The sequence below is a fragment of the Phoenix dactylifera genome, chromosome 9 (assembly GCF_051530095.1).
Source record: "Phoenix dactylifera cultivar Ajwa chromosome 9, Ajwa_hap1_PhDact_Kaust_v1.1, whole genome shotgun sequence".
Classification (NCBI taxonomy): domain Eukaryota; kingdom Viridiplantae; phylum Streptophyta; class Magnoliopsida; order Arecales; family Arecaceae; genus Phoenix; species Phoenix dactylifera.
Genome location: NC_143198.1, coordinates 6,665,592 through 6,681,866, shown reverse-complemented (window position 1 = coordinate 6,681,866; position 16,275 = coordinate 6,665,592). Strand labels below are relative to the sequence as shown.

Below are 16,275 nucleotides of genomic sequence, written 5' to 3'. Positions count from 1 at the left end.
ATACCAATAAGTAATAAATGATAATACCATGTTTATTTTTTAAGCTAAAATCACAAGCATGGATACATAGATCCTCTACAAATTAGAATATCAAGATGTGAGAGAGATTTTAGTAGCCAAAACCTTTTCTTCTTTAGCTCTGATGAGGTGTGGCCGCCAAATCACTTCTACAGCTGCCAAGCATAACACAAAGCTTAGAAACTTAGAGACGAACACACACCATATCCACTTCATCCCATCTTTTAACATTCTAAGAACGCACAAGATGTAAAACAACATATATATATATATATATATATATATATATATATATATAAATACAGAGAGAGAGAGAGAGAGAGAGAGAGAGAGAGAGAGTATGCTTGGCTCCTCGCATGCCACCCGCAGTAGCTAATCTATTGGTAGATTAGTTTCTAAGCCAGTGGCATACAGGGAGCCAGGCACAACCCATTTTACCTCTTCTTCCATCCCACTTAAGCCAAACAAACCCCACTTCTTGTTAAACCTCATAACATGACCTTGTCTTAGGGAGAATTGGGCAGGTGCCGAGGGAAGAGAGAGAGAGAGAGAGAGAGAGAGAGAGAGAGAGAGAGAGAGAGAGAGAGAGAGAGAGAGAGAGAGAGAGGTGAGGGGACAAGGATTGAGGAGGTGGTGATCATGGAGAACTTAAAGGCGTGAGGAGAGGAATTTCAATTCAAACACCACACCAAACCCTCTAGAAAGGTACTCCAAAATAAGAACATGTTACCGGCGCTTTAAACACCCCACCGCAAACGCAAAGCAGGAACTAAGAAAAACAAGTACTCCCCTCGAAAACTAGGTAGGTGTGAGCTCGAGCTATTGCTTTAGGCTGGCTCGGTAGGTTCCCCTCCAAGGGAAAGGGATAAGAATAAAAAGAGTGATATATTCTGCCTTTGGAGGAGGAATAGAGTGCTTTCCTCTCTCCTCCGAAAGAAATTGGAATTCCTTCACGCTTTGTTTCTTTCTTTCTGCGCCTTTTGGACTGGGTTTTGTCCGGAATGCTTGGATTTAACTGGGATTCTCTGTGTCGACCTTACTCGCGAATCACAGCTGCAAGATTTAACTGGGATTCTCTGTGTCGACCTTACTCGAGAATCAGAGCTAGCTACAGCCGGGGGAGGGGGTAATATTTTGCCCACCCATTGTTTTCTCCTTTTACCGGTTTATCAGCAGCTTTTCTCCGTGTTAGGACGAGACAGCCCAGCTTCCGCCATCTTTTCTGTCTCATCTCTCTTGTAGCGTGGGTGCACCAAGGAAAGATAGGGTTCATCGGTTGAAAAGAGGCTATTGTTAAGTCATCCAGCTCATGCAGACATCTTTATCGTACTAGATGGAATAAACCTGCTACTACGAGAAACAAAAATTCTTTGATGCATGTCCTAAAAAAAAATAATCGAATAGAGCAATTTTTTTCATGTTTACTGGTACATAGTATAGTTTAGATGATATACACTCGATGGATTTCTGATATATATATATATATATATATATATATATATATATATTTTGTTACATACTTAATGATGACCTAGTACATACCTACAGGCAAATCGATACACATCCAAACAAATTGATACATAGTTTCTAAAGCATCGTATTTACCAATACATAGTATCTATCCAGGTGATATACACTTGATGGGTTTTTGATATATTTGATACATAACCAGCAACGATCCAATACTCACCTTCAGATAAATTGATACATATCCAGACAAATTGATAGACAGTTTTCATGATATCATGCTCATCAATACACAATACATGCCTAGGTAGTACATATTTGATACGTTTCTAATACATATTTTAAGCTTCTTTGATACATACCTAGTAACAACCTAATACATACCTCCAGGTGAATCAATATATAGTTTTTAAATATAGCATTCACCAGTACATAGTCTATGGTCATGCGATACATACTTTTTAATGGACACTTTCATGAGGAAGAAGATTCGAACGAGAAAGGGACACTTTCATTAAATTGTTTATATAATATACGATATGGTAAATTATATTCAAGCTTTATTGAGTTGAGCTTGATCAAGCTTAGTCAATTTTTGGCTTGGCTAGAAATTTTTGAGCTTATTTTTTTGGGTCAACTTCATGTTGTTTAGCTTCAAATCAACTATGACTCTAGCTTTTTTTGAGCAAAGCTCAAGTTGCTTAGTTCGTTTCAAAGCCTAGGCTGATGGTTCCCTTTGTCTCGACTTGGATCTACTCCTAATATCAAGTCGAGCACAAAACACGCTAACTTGCACCCCTTGAATTGAACTACCGCATGCACTTGTGCTATGTACTATTGATGGGGACATCAGAGCCCTTCATCCAGATGATCCTAAGCCCCCGGATTGAGCCAGACTCGTTTATTTGCATATTTATTTTATTATTTTATTTTTGGGCTTATTTGCATTCTAGGGTTTATTTGTGGTTTATTTTATTTCTGGGCTTATTTGCATTTTAGGGCTTATTTGTGTTACTTGTGGATTCATTAGGATTTATTTCTGTGTAAGGGGGGTTTATGCAAGTTGTGTATTTGGGCCCTATATATAGGGAACTATTTTCATGATTAGGGTTTAATGAATGATTAAGAATTTCTTTTCCTCCCAGATCTTATTCTTCCTCCTCCTCCTCCCCTTCTCTTCTTCCTGTGTCTCTAGAACCTCGTCTTCCTTCTTCCTCTCTTGTTCTTCCTTCTTCTCCTCTTTTTCCGCATTTGTGCGGCATCAACTTGGTATCAGAGCCACGTCGGCTTTGCCCCTGCTGCCAAAGCCACGGTCCAGTGTTTCCTCTCTTCCTTTCTCTCTCGGTTTTCACCAGCCCCCCCCTCCCCTCTATTCATCTATTGTATTTTCATCAAATAGGGGGCAAGAAGACTCTATGGAAAAATGGTGGTTCAATTCGATGTTGTCTAACAATAAGTTAGAGCATAGGTGTGGACTAAATAAATCAATGGATAGTCTTGATGCTATTGGGCATACCAGTAGAAGTGAAGAACCCATTCTAAATGGTACGGAGAAAAACATTCCTAGTCGGAGTGATAGTGGCAGTTATAGTTTCAGAAATGTTGATTATTTATTTGATATCAAGAAAGATGAAACATAAATCATGATCAACTAAGCCCTCTCGGGGGCTTGCTTAAGAATAAGAAAGAGGAATCTTATGGAAATATCATGGAATAAGATTTGATCTATTCATGGGGATTCCGTAAATATCCCATTCCAAAAATAGAAAGTTCGAAACAATTGGGACTTTTTCGGAGATTGGATGCAGTTACTAATTCATGATCTGGCATGTACAGAATGAAAACTTCATTCTCGATTCTACGAGAATTTTTATGAAAGCGTTTCATTTGCTTCTCTTCCATGGAAGTTTCATTTGTCGGTTTTCACCAGAGACAAAAAAAAAGAAAAAAAAAAAAGAGAAGAGAACAGCCCCTTCCTGGTTGGCCGTCCCTGTCTCTGTGCCCACACCCACCGCCGTCTCCCTTCACGACGCCGCCGTGCCGCTGGTTCGCCGCCGAAGGTCATCGCGCCCCACGGACACCCACCGTGCCACGACTTCCACGGTTCTGCCACCGTCGGTCCTGTGACCGATCGTCGGAAGAAGCCGCCGCATGTCACCGCCGACCACGGATCGGCGACCGCAAACGCCATAGCCCCTCTGTTCGGGCGTTCCGCCGCAGCCGCCGAAGCGACCGGTTCGCCCTCCCGAATCGAACGGGAGGTTGAAGAAGAAATCAGGTAACGGGTAAGTCCTAAACCCGTTACCCACAACCCGGTAACCCGGGTCCAACAAGCAAAAAAAAAAAAAAAAAAAAAAAAACCTTACCTCTGTCATTTTCTTCCTTCTTCCCTCTTTCCGTGGCCGCGCCGCCCGAGCCCAATCCACCTCCCGCCGCCGCCCAAGCTCGCACGCCGCGCCACCACCGCCTCTGCCGCGTCTTCACCGTCGTGCCGCCAGAGCCCGAGCCGCCGACCGCATCCCGTCGCTGCCGCCGTTGCCTCCGTCCGAACGCCGCCTCTGCCGAGCGTGCCTACTCCGAGCGCCGCCAGCCTCCGGCACCTCCACCCGAGCCGTTGCCGCCCGAGGAACTTCCGGCACTGTTTCCGACCGTTCCCGCCTCCGCAGCAACTTTCTGATTTCGGCCACCATTTCCGCAGGGCCGTGCCAACCCCGCTGCCTGTTCCCCTCTTCATTACACGGGCCCAACTGCAACCACAGGCCCACGGCAGCATCCCCTTGGCATCCATTGCAGCCTTGCAATAATTTGGCTTCAGCAATCAGCTCCACTGAGTCCCTTGTGTTGCAGATCCAGACCCATCGCTTCAGCTAGCTCCACCCGGTGCCGACTTCGTGTTCGAGACTCCACAATGGATGCTTCTGGTTGACTGCATCCATCACAGGTAACAGGTTCTTCCTCCTTTTGGGCTTGTCTATCTAATTGTGTTCTAGTTCTCTTGCATGACAACCATAATTGAAAACTTACTTTCCAGTCATATTTTGAAATCCTGAACATATATTACCACACCCGTCCTATTCACCCTCTAAATCTAGATATTAAATTAGCACACCCTAGCGGCAGGATAGTTCTCAACATTCCTAGATCAGATTACTTTCGGACTTTGAACGACTGTAATACGTGTTTGCAACCTAATTTCTTATAGTGACTAATTTCCTGCCTTAATTCTGAAATAACCAAAGTGCAAAATTAGTAATATTTAATTTTAAGTTATTTTTGTGAAAATTTGCTGATTTCCGAATTCATAGTAGATTGCATTAGTAGGTTGTCCTGCATTGCATTTAGTAAGTTAGGGTTCATTAGTAGCATTGCATATCATATCACCAACTAGAGTAGTCCCTGCATGCCAACCCGTAGTGGTAGAGAGTACCTCCTCACTGACTCTCAGACCCCTTTACCCACCATGGACCCCAGAGTTCTACAAGATATTTTGGAACAATTAGCTGCATTACGAGCTGATCAAGATGAATTCAAAAGAGAGATCCATGCTCTAGTCCAACACCCTAGGACTCCTGAACCGTCAACCCCAATCGCAGCTTATCCCGAGCTTGGTTTGACCACACCACCTGTAGCTTTTCCCCATCCCCCTAGGAACCAACTTCCTCCTGATCACCAGCGCGATCTTGACGAGCGACTACTTCGTACCGTACGAGTAGATGCTCCCACATTTACTGGTCAATTAGAGCCGAGTGTGTACCTTGATTGGAGAGCAGCCATGGATAATTATTTTGAGTGGTACGACATAACTGATGATAGAAAAGTACGGTTTGCTAAAATGAAGCTTATTGGGCAAGCTCACTGGTACTGGCATAACGTTGAACATATGCGTGAGACCCAAAGGCTTCCTCGTATCACCACCTGGGAGGATATGAAAGAAAAACTGAATGAAAAGTATATGCCATTCTCTTACCGACAACGCCTTATGGATAGGTGGCAGAAACTAACTCAAGGGACTTTAATCGTCGCCGATTACATTGCACGATTTGAAGAGTTTCACATGAGGTGCGGTGTAATCGAAGAGGAGACTGTTACTCTTTCTAGGTTCCAGGCAGGACTCCGCGAGGAGATTCAGAAAGAATTAATCCTCCGAGAGATTACCACCCTTGGCCAAGCATACCAGTTGGCTCAAGATGTAGATAGTTTCTTACAAGCCTCTGTAGTGAGGCGTACCGACCCTCGACCCATGGCCCCAGGAGCCCGACCTAATCAAAACCCAGGCAGCTTCCCAATCCTTCTAACCAGCCCGGCCCTAGCCAAGCACCGATTCGGACATCCCCGATACCTGTCCAGAACTCTTCAAATGATAAAGAAAAGGGCATACTAGGTCCCAATCCTCGTTCTAGAAGCCAAACCCAATGTTTCAGGTGCCAAAAGTTTGGCCATATCGCGTCCCAATGTAATGCCAAGATCTATCTAATGACTGAACTTGAAGTAGGAACCCAGGAGACTGAATGTGTCGAAGAAGTCTATGAACCAAACATCGAGGATTTTGTAGAAGACTTTGGAGACAAACAGACCGGGTTAGAGTTTATCCAGTCTGAACCCCAAAATGAGCCCACTGATCGGAATGACCAAAATCCTAGGCTTCATGTGGTTCGGTATACTCTAGCTCAAACCAAGACCGAACAAGATTGGCGTAGAACCTCCATATTTTACACGTTTCTTAAGATCAATGATAAAACATGCAAAATCCTATTTGATAGCGGGAGTTGCATTAACGCCATTGCGTCTGGAGTTGTTTCCCGCCTCGGCCTGAAATCTACCCCTCATCCCAACCCATATAAGGTAGCCTGGGTAGATAAGACATCCATCTCGGTGTCGGAAAGATGCCTTGTACCGATTCAATTCCTATCTTATAAAGACGAGATCTGGTGCGACTGCCTTCCGATGGACGTAGGTCAAGTCATTTTAGGGAGACCTTGGTTATACGATAGGGACGTCACACTTCATGGACGTTCGAATTCGTGTAGCTTTATGTTCCAGGGTCGGAAAATTGTACTGAACTCATTGCCTCCCCGAGAGCCCGCCTCTACAAAAAAGAGTGCTACCCTACGGAAAGATAAATCACTTCACATCATTACTTCGAACGAGGTAATGAAAGATATCGACAGCCAATCACCTGTGTTTAACCTTGTGGCTAGAGTTATCAATGTGGAGTCGAATCCTGAGCACCCACCCGCAGTAGTTTCCCTGTTGGAGGAGTTTCACTCTGTTTTCTCTCAGGATCTTCCAGATATACTTCCTCCGATGCGTGACCTCCAGCACGTCATTGACCTCATTCCTGGAGCATTCGTACCAACTCTTCTCCATCATAGGCTCAACCCAAACGACCACACCGAACTGAAATGTAAAGTTGACAAACTCCTCACTCGAGGGTATATTCATGAGAGTTTGAGCCCCTGTGCTATACCCACACTCCGCACCCCCAATAAAATTACGGTTAAGTATCGTTTTCCCATCCCTAGGTTGAACGACCTCTTAGATTTTATGTCTAGTGCTACGATCTCATGGCAAGATGTCAATATGGACTTCGTGTTGGGACTTCCTCGTACCTATATCAAGCATGATTCCATATTTATGGTTGTGGACCATTTTTCGGATATGGCGCCTTTTCTCCTATGTCCTAGGACTTCTAACAATTCTAGAGTTGCCAAACTTTATTTCAATGAAGTCGTTAGACCTCCTGACCTTCCAACACCTATTATGTCTGATAGAGATGTTAGATTCGTGAGTTCCTTTAGGAAAATTCTTGGACACATGATTGGCACTAAATTAAAATTTTCATCAGCCTATACTAGGACCTGGGATTTAGTGTTACCGACCGCCGAGTTTGCATATAATAGTTCGGTCAATAGGTCCTTAGGCGTGAGTCCTTTCGAAGTGGTGAATGAATATAAACCTAGGCAGCCCATAGACTTGATTCCCATGTCTCATCAACATAGAGTCTCTGAGTCTGCACAATCATTTGCTTCACACTTGCATTCATTGCATCAGGAGATCAGCAAACATATTCACTCTAATAATTTAAAATATAAATCTCTTGCTGATTTGCACAGACGTTATAAAGAATTGAATGTAGGCGATCATGTCATGGTAAGAATTAGACCTGAACGACAACCTTCGGAAATGTTCAAAAAGTTGCAATCTCGTAGTGCGGGACCGTTCAAAGTTTTAAAGAAAATCAGTTCGAATGCTTATGTTGTAGATCTTCCTGAAGACTATGGGATTAGTGCGACATTTAATATTAAAGATTTAGTCCCATACAAGAAGTCCACATTCATTCCTTCTGATCCTTTTGTTGATACACCCATTGTTGTTGATCACCCTGACCCAGCACCTGCTATTGAGCCTCCACCTCCAAAGTTTCATGCACGCAGAGAACACATAGAACATATATTAGATGAGCAGGTTATTTCTACCAGGAGAGGAAGCTACCAAGGTTACCTTGTTCGGTGGAAATCGAGCCGAATCAGATGTGACGTGGATTTCGTGAGCCGAGTTGCAGCGCCTTGACCCTGATTTTCTGGAGCAGTACGACAGCCGGCCAGACCTGTACTCGACGGGGTCGAGTTTTTCTCACCCGGGAGGAGTTGATGGGGACATCAGAGCCCTTCATCCAGATGATCCTGAGCCCTCGGATTGAGCCAGACTCGTTTATTTGCATATTTATTTTATTATTTTATTTTTGGGCTTATTTGCATTCTAGGGTTTATTTGTGGTTTATTTTATTTCTGGGCTTATTTGCATTTTAGGGCTTATTTGTGTTATTTGTGGGTTCATTAGGATTTATTTCTGTGTAAGGGGGGTTTATGCAAGTTGTGTATTTGGGCCCTATATATAGGGAACTATTTTCATGATTAGGGTTTAATGAATGATTAAGAATTTCTTTTCCTCCCAGATCTTATTCTTCCTCCTCCTCCTCCCCTTCTCTTCTTCTTGTGTCTCTAGAACCTCTTCTTCCTTCTTCCTCTCTTGTTCTTCCTTCTTCTCCTCTTTTTCCGCATTTGTGCGGCATCAACTATTCATGTTGGAACCCCTTATAGACTTGTGTAGTTTCAAGCAATACTCCTCTACTATATTGAGGGGTGCCCCCATGACATTAGAAATCTATTGGCTCCTCCAAATACATCTATATTGCCCTAGATTATGATAAGTTAATTCGTTGTGGATACATTCATTTAAGAACATGTAGTGCATATGATTTTACAAGGAGAAAACATTCAAAAGTTTTAAATGGATGTTGAATGAAAAGGATGCTTGAACTTTTAAGGTTTGCCTAATAAATTGAATTAAAGTAACATAGGTCTTACTTAATTTTGTTGATTTGTACTTGAGAAGGTTGGATCATTGTTGCCTTTTTGGAGAGAAAAAGAGAGAGACCCATCCACATTATCCACTAGCTAGTACTTGGGGATGCACTAGCTAGTACTTCAATCCAATACCTTTGGTTATTAGGTCAAGCTCTTCTTTAGATCATTTCTTAGAGTTATGCTTGACAAGAGATACCACTTTGCTAGAATATAAAGCTTAAAGACATTGTAAACTAATGTGGTGTTTATATGTGACAAAGTGATAAACCCTTCAACTCAATGGATAGTGATTATGATGAGTTCAGTATATCTATAAATAAATGGATTTTCTTAGTGCACTTTTCACTTTACTAAGTGCACCAACTTTCAATCATCCTTCTCCTTTGGGACATTATTGAGAACACGATAAACTTTAGGATATATGAATATGGAAGATAATGAATACATCTGTGAATTATAAGGGATGGAGCAAGTTAACTGTCGCCTTCTATTTGTATTGATAATACTTTCCCCTGATATTCAAAACAAAGATATATTGCAAATATCATGTTATAAAGACTTTTCATTTTCTTTGACATAATAACATTACCTTGCATCCATCAACGATAATCTAGCATTTATAGCCTTCCAAATTAGTTTATTTCTTATTATAAAATGTTTTGTTTTATAGTTTCTTGCATATAGAATGCATATAACAATTTTTGATGCAACAAAAAAGTATCAAAAATCATGATTTAATGGAAAAACATGTGCCTATCATATTATCCAAAAATTTGTCATTGTCACATATTCAAAGTATTTTGACAAGAGTTGCAATCAATTACACATACTCGATTAATCATCAAGGTGAGAGATGATAGCCTAAAAAATTATTATTCGATTCATAGAGCTAGAATAGCTAAGAGTATGTTTGATTGCAAGAAAATTTATGGAGAAAACATATTTTTCTAACAAATTTAGAAAGTTTTGTTTCTATATTTCAATTTTTTTTCTTTGTATGAAAAATATAATTTTCTCTTTTCACATATGTTTTTGCAGCCAGACATATTCTCAGTGATAAAATGGAAAAGCAACATCCTTATGTTCCTCTAGAATAATGGTTGGAGTGAGCCAAATTATTTTAAAGAAATGATGTGAGATTACCTATATTAAATACTTCAAATATCACCAATCGATCAAGCTTTAGATATAGTTGCTCCTTTATCTGGAGGCACAACCAATAGGCTTATTAGCTCATTTGCTAGGTTGAAACATAAAATAGAATATATGTCATTTGTCTTTTGATGAGGGTATTTTGCATGTATATTCCTATAAATATGAATTGCATATTTTACACTCCAAAAATTATTACTTATATATATATATAGCCATCAAATCATCTTATTTTTGCAATGATACCCGACCCATTAGATTTTTGGCTAACAGTGCTAATAAAATAATTATATTAAGTATAAAGTAACTTCATGACCCTTCAACTTTAATATCCCTAAAAAAATTATGCAAAAATATAGCTCTCGACAATACAAACTGAATATTAAATTTTTAAGGAGTATCAATGAAAAATGATAATATTATCATTCTACATTTAAAAATGGTTACTTATTAGTATCATCAATGGAATAATTATATATGTATTGTGTGTGCCTGTGCATGTACGGTAGTGATAATTATGGAGTAAGTGCAATAAGCCGTATTTGTACGAGTATGTATGCAAAAGTAATATTCTTGCATAATTATCTTCAATACATATATTTTCAAGGTCAAATTTTGTAGCATACTTATAGAGGGTCGTTTTCCTTCTATCATGGTAATGTAATACTTTATCTAAGTAGAAATATTTGACTCGATTTGCATTTGCATGCAGAATTACACGTTTGGAGTTACTAGCTAGCATATATAAGAAGCTATGGAAACAATTAACAAATATAAGTTGGCAGTCATATTTCTCGTTCCTCTCTAAATGTAGTGATGAGCACCATAATGACACTGTTGATCATGAAGAAAGAAAGCAACATTTAAAGGTAATCTTTAGCATCTTCTGATCTTCCTAATAAAAAAATCCTCTCCAGTGCTCCTTTCTGTATCTTGTGCTGTAAGATAACTTAACTACGAAATATAGCATCTTATGGTTGTGGCCTTTCAACCATCCCATTTTGAAGACTGGGCCAGAAGTAACATCCATCTCAGGACTTGCTAAAGTGACATCTTCAATAAAGCTTATTATATCAAAGGCAAGGTGGCATAAAAGGTGATGTATAAGGTCTAAAAGAAACTTTAGATAATGAGCCAAACTGGTGACAAACAAGGTGCAATATTTAATTAAGTATTGGAGATTAGGTGGCCACCAGAACCATTCAATGACCTCAAAAAGCCATCATTTCAGCCCATTCGGCTCGGATTTAGGGTTGCTAATAGCAAGCTATGTTGGCTTTAGGTGCATCTGGTGCATTCACCTTACCAACTCTACCAAAACCCTTAGGCCTGTTTGGTTCGCTGGAAAAGAAGAAAAAAAAAAATGATCAATGAAAAAATAAAAAAAATACCTTTTGTTTGATTGAAGTTTTCAAATGAGAGAGATGGAAAAGTAATATTCTCATCAAAATAAAATTTTCATATCCATGGAAAAGAAAAACCTATGGAGAACATGGAAAAGCTGCTTTCCACCGGTTAGAACTTGAGGTATTTTGTTTTTTTTCAAAAGTATGGTTAAGCCATCAAAAATCCATGGATAAGATCTTTTTCTTTATTAAGGGTATAATAGGTATTTCATATAATTTTTTCAAAAAAAATAGATACTCAACCAAATATAAGCCACTTTAGAATGTGCCACTTTTCTATGATCAATCAAACATGCCAAAACTATTTTCCCAAACATCATATTCTCATAAATCATTTTTCTCAAAAAAATATTCCAATGAAAAAAAAAAATTTCGTGTACCAAGTCCTTAATCTCTATAGCATTTGGACTATGGATGCAATTATAAACTTGCGAGCATTTTTGTCGAAACACAGTATTCATGTAACTAATGAGAAATATGCTTACCACATTCACGTCTCTCTCTCTTTCTCTACACTAGAGGAGAATAGTCAACTTATCTGAATATGTTGCATAAATTATTATGTAGAAATACAAGATATATTGTCCACTTTTTCCATTTTTTTTATTTTTTATTGAATTTAGAAACCATAAGATTTAAACACACTCACTACTAAAAATGATTGGGAGACGAACTAATGCAGTACAAGTTGCAATACAATTTGATCTAATCAACTTGGTGGAGGTGCAATTAGGCTTGTACACAATCATGAAGCCCACATGTTCAGTGCCTTTGGTGGAGATGAGATCCTTTGTAGACACTGTACAAATCTACTTACTGCAACAGCTCATTAATTTCTAAATTATAGATTTCTATGAAACAAAACTTTTGTAAAACAAACTATATGCTATTGCCATGCTACTTGGTCTACATCTAAGAGCAAACTATATTATGGCCATTGAGGACAACTGCGATGTCTGAGATATATGCAAGGGTTCATGCAATTATATTTGCTAATTTCTAACCGCATGCAGCTCTACTTACGTAATATCTTCAGATAAAAAACGACAATTGTGTGCCATGCAAACATTGTATCAAAAAGCTAGTTAGAGCAAGGATCTAAGTGCCACAATTTTGCAGTTTTGTTTTTTTTTGGAACAAAAACCGTTGAAAAATAAAAGGGATGGAAGTGTCTCGGTCGTCATTATATAAGCTTGCTTCTTAATCAAAATGCTATAGGATATCTGCTGAGAAAAATGACTTCTAAGAAAAGTGAATCATCTAAATAGTTGTGATTGAGCACGGTGACTATATAGCAACTCCATGACACTTTCCAACAGTACTAATGCACAAACTTGATTAAGAAAAAAAAATCTACTTAACCGCTTGCATGCCATGTGGCATATGGAGATTGGTGATGCCCAAACCTAATAACGGAAAGGCATGCTGGAATGATACATGGCATAATGGCATTGTTGAACTTAATAAAGTTGGTGTGATACATAGAGTGTTATGATGCACAAACTTGAGCGATCGACTAGGTCTAAAAATTTTTCTATAGATCCGACCCCCCATCTACTGAATCAGCTAATGAATTTGTCCAGATCCAAAATGATTATTTGTTTATAAAATTGGGGGAGCTAATCCGTTTGTAACCCTAATTATGATGTTATGGAACATTATTTGTCCTATCTTGGGACATTATTTCTTATAATTGAAAATTTGAGAAAGGAGTAACAAGCTCATACATTATTTGTTTCCTTGATAGGTGCCGGCGAAGAGTTGCCGGTTGCTCATCATTGTTTTATCTATCTAATCTATCTATCTATCTATCTATCTATCTATATATATATATATATATATATAAAAGATATATTTGTTTGTGCGTTACAAAATAAAAAGCTGATAAGTTGGAACCGAGGGCAGGGAGGCGGACAGGGGGAGAAAGGTAGGGTGCCATGGCACAATCTCTGGCGGCGGAAGTACAGCGGGATGGAAAAGCTCTTGCATCAAAATACATTAACACGCCAACCTTCTTTCCATGCTATCCAGAGGTTGAATATTTGACTCTTCCTGGTTAAACTATGCACAGGCTTTCTTAATTTTATTTTTCTTTATGTAGATTTTATAATGATCCCATCAGCATGCCTTGGATATATGTTTGTAGGTATAGCTGAAAATAGTTATTGATGCTATCGATCTCGGATCGATCATACAGGCTGCTTTCGTGGATCTGCAAGACAACAAATAAGGTCAGTGAGTTCGCTGGATTGGCTCCAACCGGGTTCTCTGATGCTCAAGTCGGAGGAAGATTTTTTGGTTGGAGACGAGGAAGAAGAAGAAGAATAAATTTGAGAGAACAAATATCACTTAGCTAGAGGATTTTTTTTTTCCTGCTTGCCTAAAGGGTCCTTGGGTCTATTCATAACTGAGAGATATGGAATCCCTAAAAATTGCATTCTAACAGCCTAAGGTCATGCTGCAATTATTGGAGGGAGCAGACTTTCACTTAAAAACATCAAAAATAAAAGGACCCCCTCCGACTCCTATTTCAAACGAAATAGGGGACCGGAGGGAGCCCTTCTTCCGCCGGTTTTTGGTAGCTCTTCGGCCTCTGCCTCCTCCATGCGGCAGCTCTCGGCCCTCCGTTGACTCTCCACCGACCTCTCTCGGTCTTCTCCTTCTCTCTTTTTTCCTCTATCGTTCTCTCTCTCCTCCGCCTCTTCTACTATATCGGTACAGACCCGACATGGCACGGGCCCGTACCGACTCGTCTCTCTGGACAACCGGTATGGTGCCTGGTACCAGTTCTGCCGATTTTGTTGATGACACTAGACAAGAAGTGTTAGGTGACAAAAACCATCATTACATAGCCTTCCTATCGCATGATGTATTTTCTTCCTACACTAAGTTTCAATCTTAGAGACTTATTTTTAGATACATCTCAATTCATATAGGCTTTTGTCAATAAGAGTTACCTTTTCTGGAGGTCTGCCATCCAACAAAATGCTGCATTGGATTTGCTTCAAACTATTGATCAAAAAGTTTCTTCTGAGAAGTCAACCAGCATTTGAGTTTTGGATACCATTACTAGGTTGTGTATTTTAACCTCATCAGCATCTTTGAACACATTTGATGAATTCTATTGGAGGCAGACTCGTAACTTGATGACCATGATAACTGGCCTAGTGATGGAACAACTTGCTCTCTCCCTTTTTTTTTTTTGGTACAACAACGGCTCATACACGATGGATGTGAGTACAGCTAACTGAATTAGAAACGATAAGACAGTATAAGGGAACAGGCACCGACACAGGGTCTATTCAAGCAAAGCACCTAGAATAGTGGGCTGCGAAGGAAGCCACCCAATCAACAACGCTATTCGTCTCCCTGAAGATGTGCAAAAGCTCAGGATAGTCCACACTCGGCTAAGAGTCTGCGGATATTCTGAAGCAGCGGTCTAGAATCAACACCACGTTTCCAATCCTGGATCCACTCGATCACCGTGGCCGAATCACTCTCGAGGAGGCTGTGGTCTGCTCCAGCCTCCGCCTCGCATAGGTAACACCCTCTCATGCAGCCACCGTGTCGTAGATCCACCAACCTCCTGCTGCTATCAGTCTGGCCTCGTGGTCTCTGATGACAAAGCACGCACCTCTTGATCCACCCCCTCGCCAACACTTTCATGGAAGTTCATCTTGAGAAAACTAGGGAGTGGGAGCTCCCATGAGACCAACACGGTCCTGGGTACTGCAAAAGCGAAAGGGGGGCCCTAAATTTTTCTGGCTATCTTAAGGGACGATGGAGTGGCGGGGTGGAGGACCTCCACTGCCTAGAGAAGCATCCTGTTCACCACGTATCTCAGATGCACTTTGATGTCTTCGAAGATCCGGGCATTGGTATCTAGCTAATAGTGATAGACTAGATAGAAAGTCGGGACTCCTGACTCCTCCTGCCCCGGACTCCACGCAGAGGTCTTCAGAGACTGTAGGAAGTCCTCGGAAGACAACCATCGTGGCTGAGGATCGGGGGGGCTCGCAGCAGTCCCCAAATCTGAGCAGCTCTCAGGCAACTGATCAGGACAGGACATGAAAAACAGGCTTCTCACCTGAGCAGTCCGCACAGTCTGGGGAACAACTTGCTGTTTGGAGGCTGTAGTTGTCCTTGGAGGACTTGTTTGAGATCATAAATGACAGAAAATAAAAAGATTGAAGACAAATAAATTCTCGATCAAGTCGTCAATGTCATATCTGTTTTCAGAGTAGCTGCATTAATTACCCATAGAATTTTACTTTCAAGAAGAAATATATTATTTTTCTATGCAGACTGAGATGATGTCAGAGGCTACAGATGAAGCTTTGGATAAAGACGAGGCAGAGGAGCAAACAGAAGAGCTCACTAATCAGGTAGACTAACTGCTGCAGTTTTACAATTAGGCCGGGATTCACCATGGAACTCAATTCTTCTAGAGCAGCCAAAAATAAATCCCATTTCGCTTCAGTTTCCTTGTCAATCTGTATTGCAAAGTTGAAATGACAATCTCATTTTCACTTGATGTTCCTTTTCAGGTGCTTGTCGAAATTGGTGTTGATGTTGCCTCACAGGTAGCCCTTTTTTTTATTTGAGGGAGAGAGAGTATAATCAGGATGCAGTTTCAAATGATATATACATGTTTAATTGATTCATCAATATGGATAAGCTTGATGCTGATCTAATCTCCTCTTTTCTTGACTTTCATAGTTATCTTCAGCTCCTAAAGGCCGGATTGCAGCGAACAACAAGAAAGTAGGCAATGCCACAAGGTACAAAATACATGTTTCTTTTTACTGTTCATTAAATGGTGTTTATGCAATTATGCCTCATGCTCACTCTAAACAAGACAGTAA

At 40.3% G+C, this 16,275-nt stretch overlaps 1 long non-coding RNA gene across 1 annotated transcript; it reads left to right on the top strand.

Moving 5' to 3' along the window:
• The first annotated feature begins 15,247 nt into the window (after positions 1 to 15,247).
• LOC120112462 (uncharacterized) lies at positions 15,248 to 16,191 on the top strand. Its single transcript, XR_015968502.2, has 3 exons — positions 15,248 to 15,795; positions 15,958 to 15,993; positions 16,130 to 16,191. It is a non-coding gene; the product is annotated as an uncharacterized LOC120112462 (long non-coding RNA).
• Positions 16,192 to 16,275: the final 84 nt, after the last annotated feature.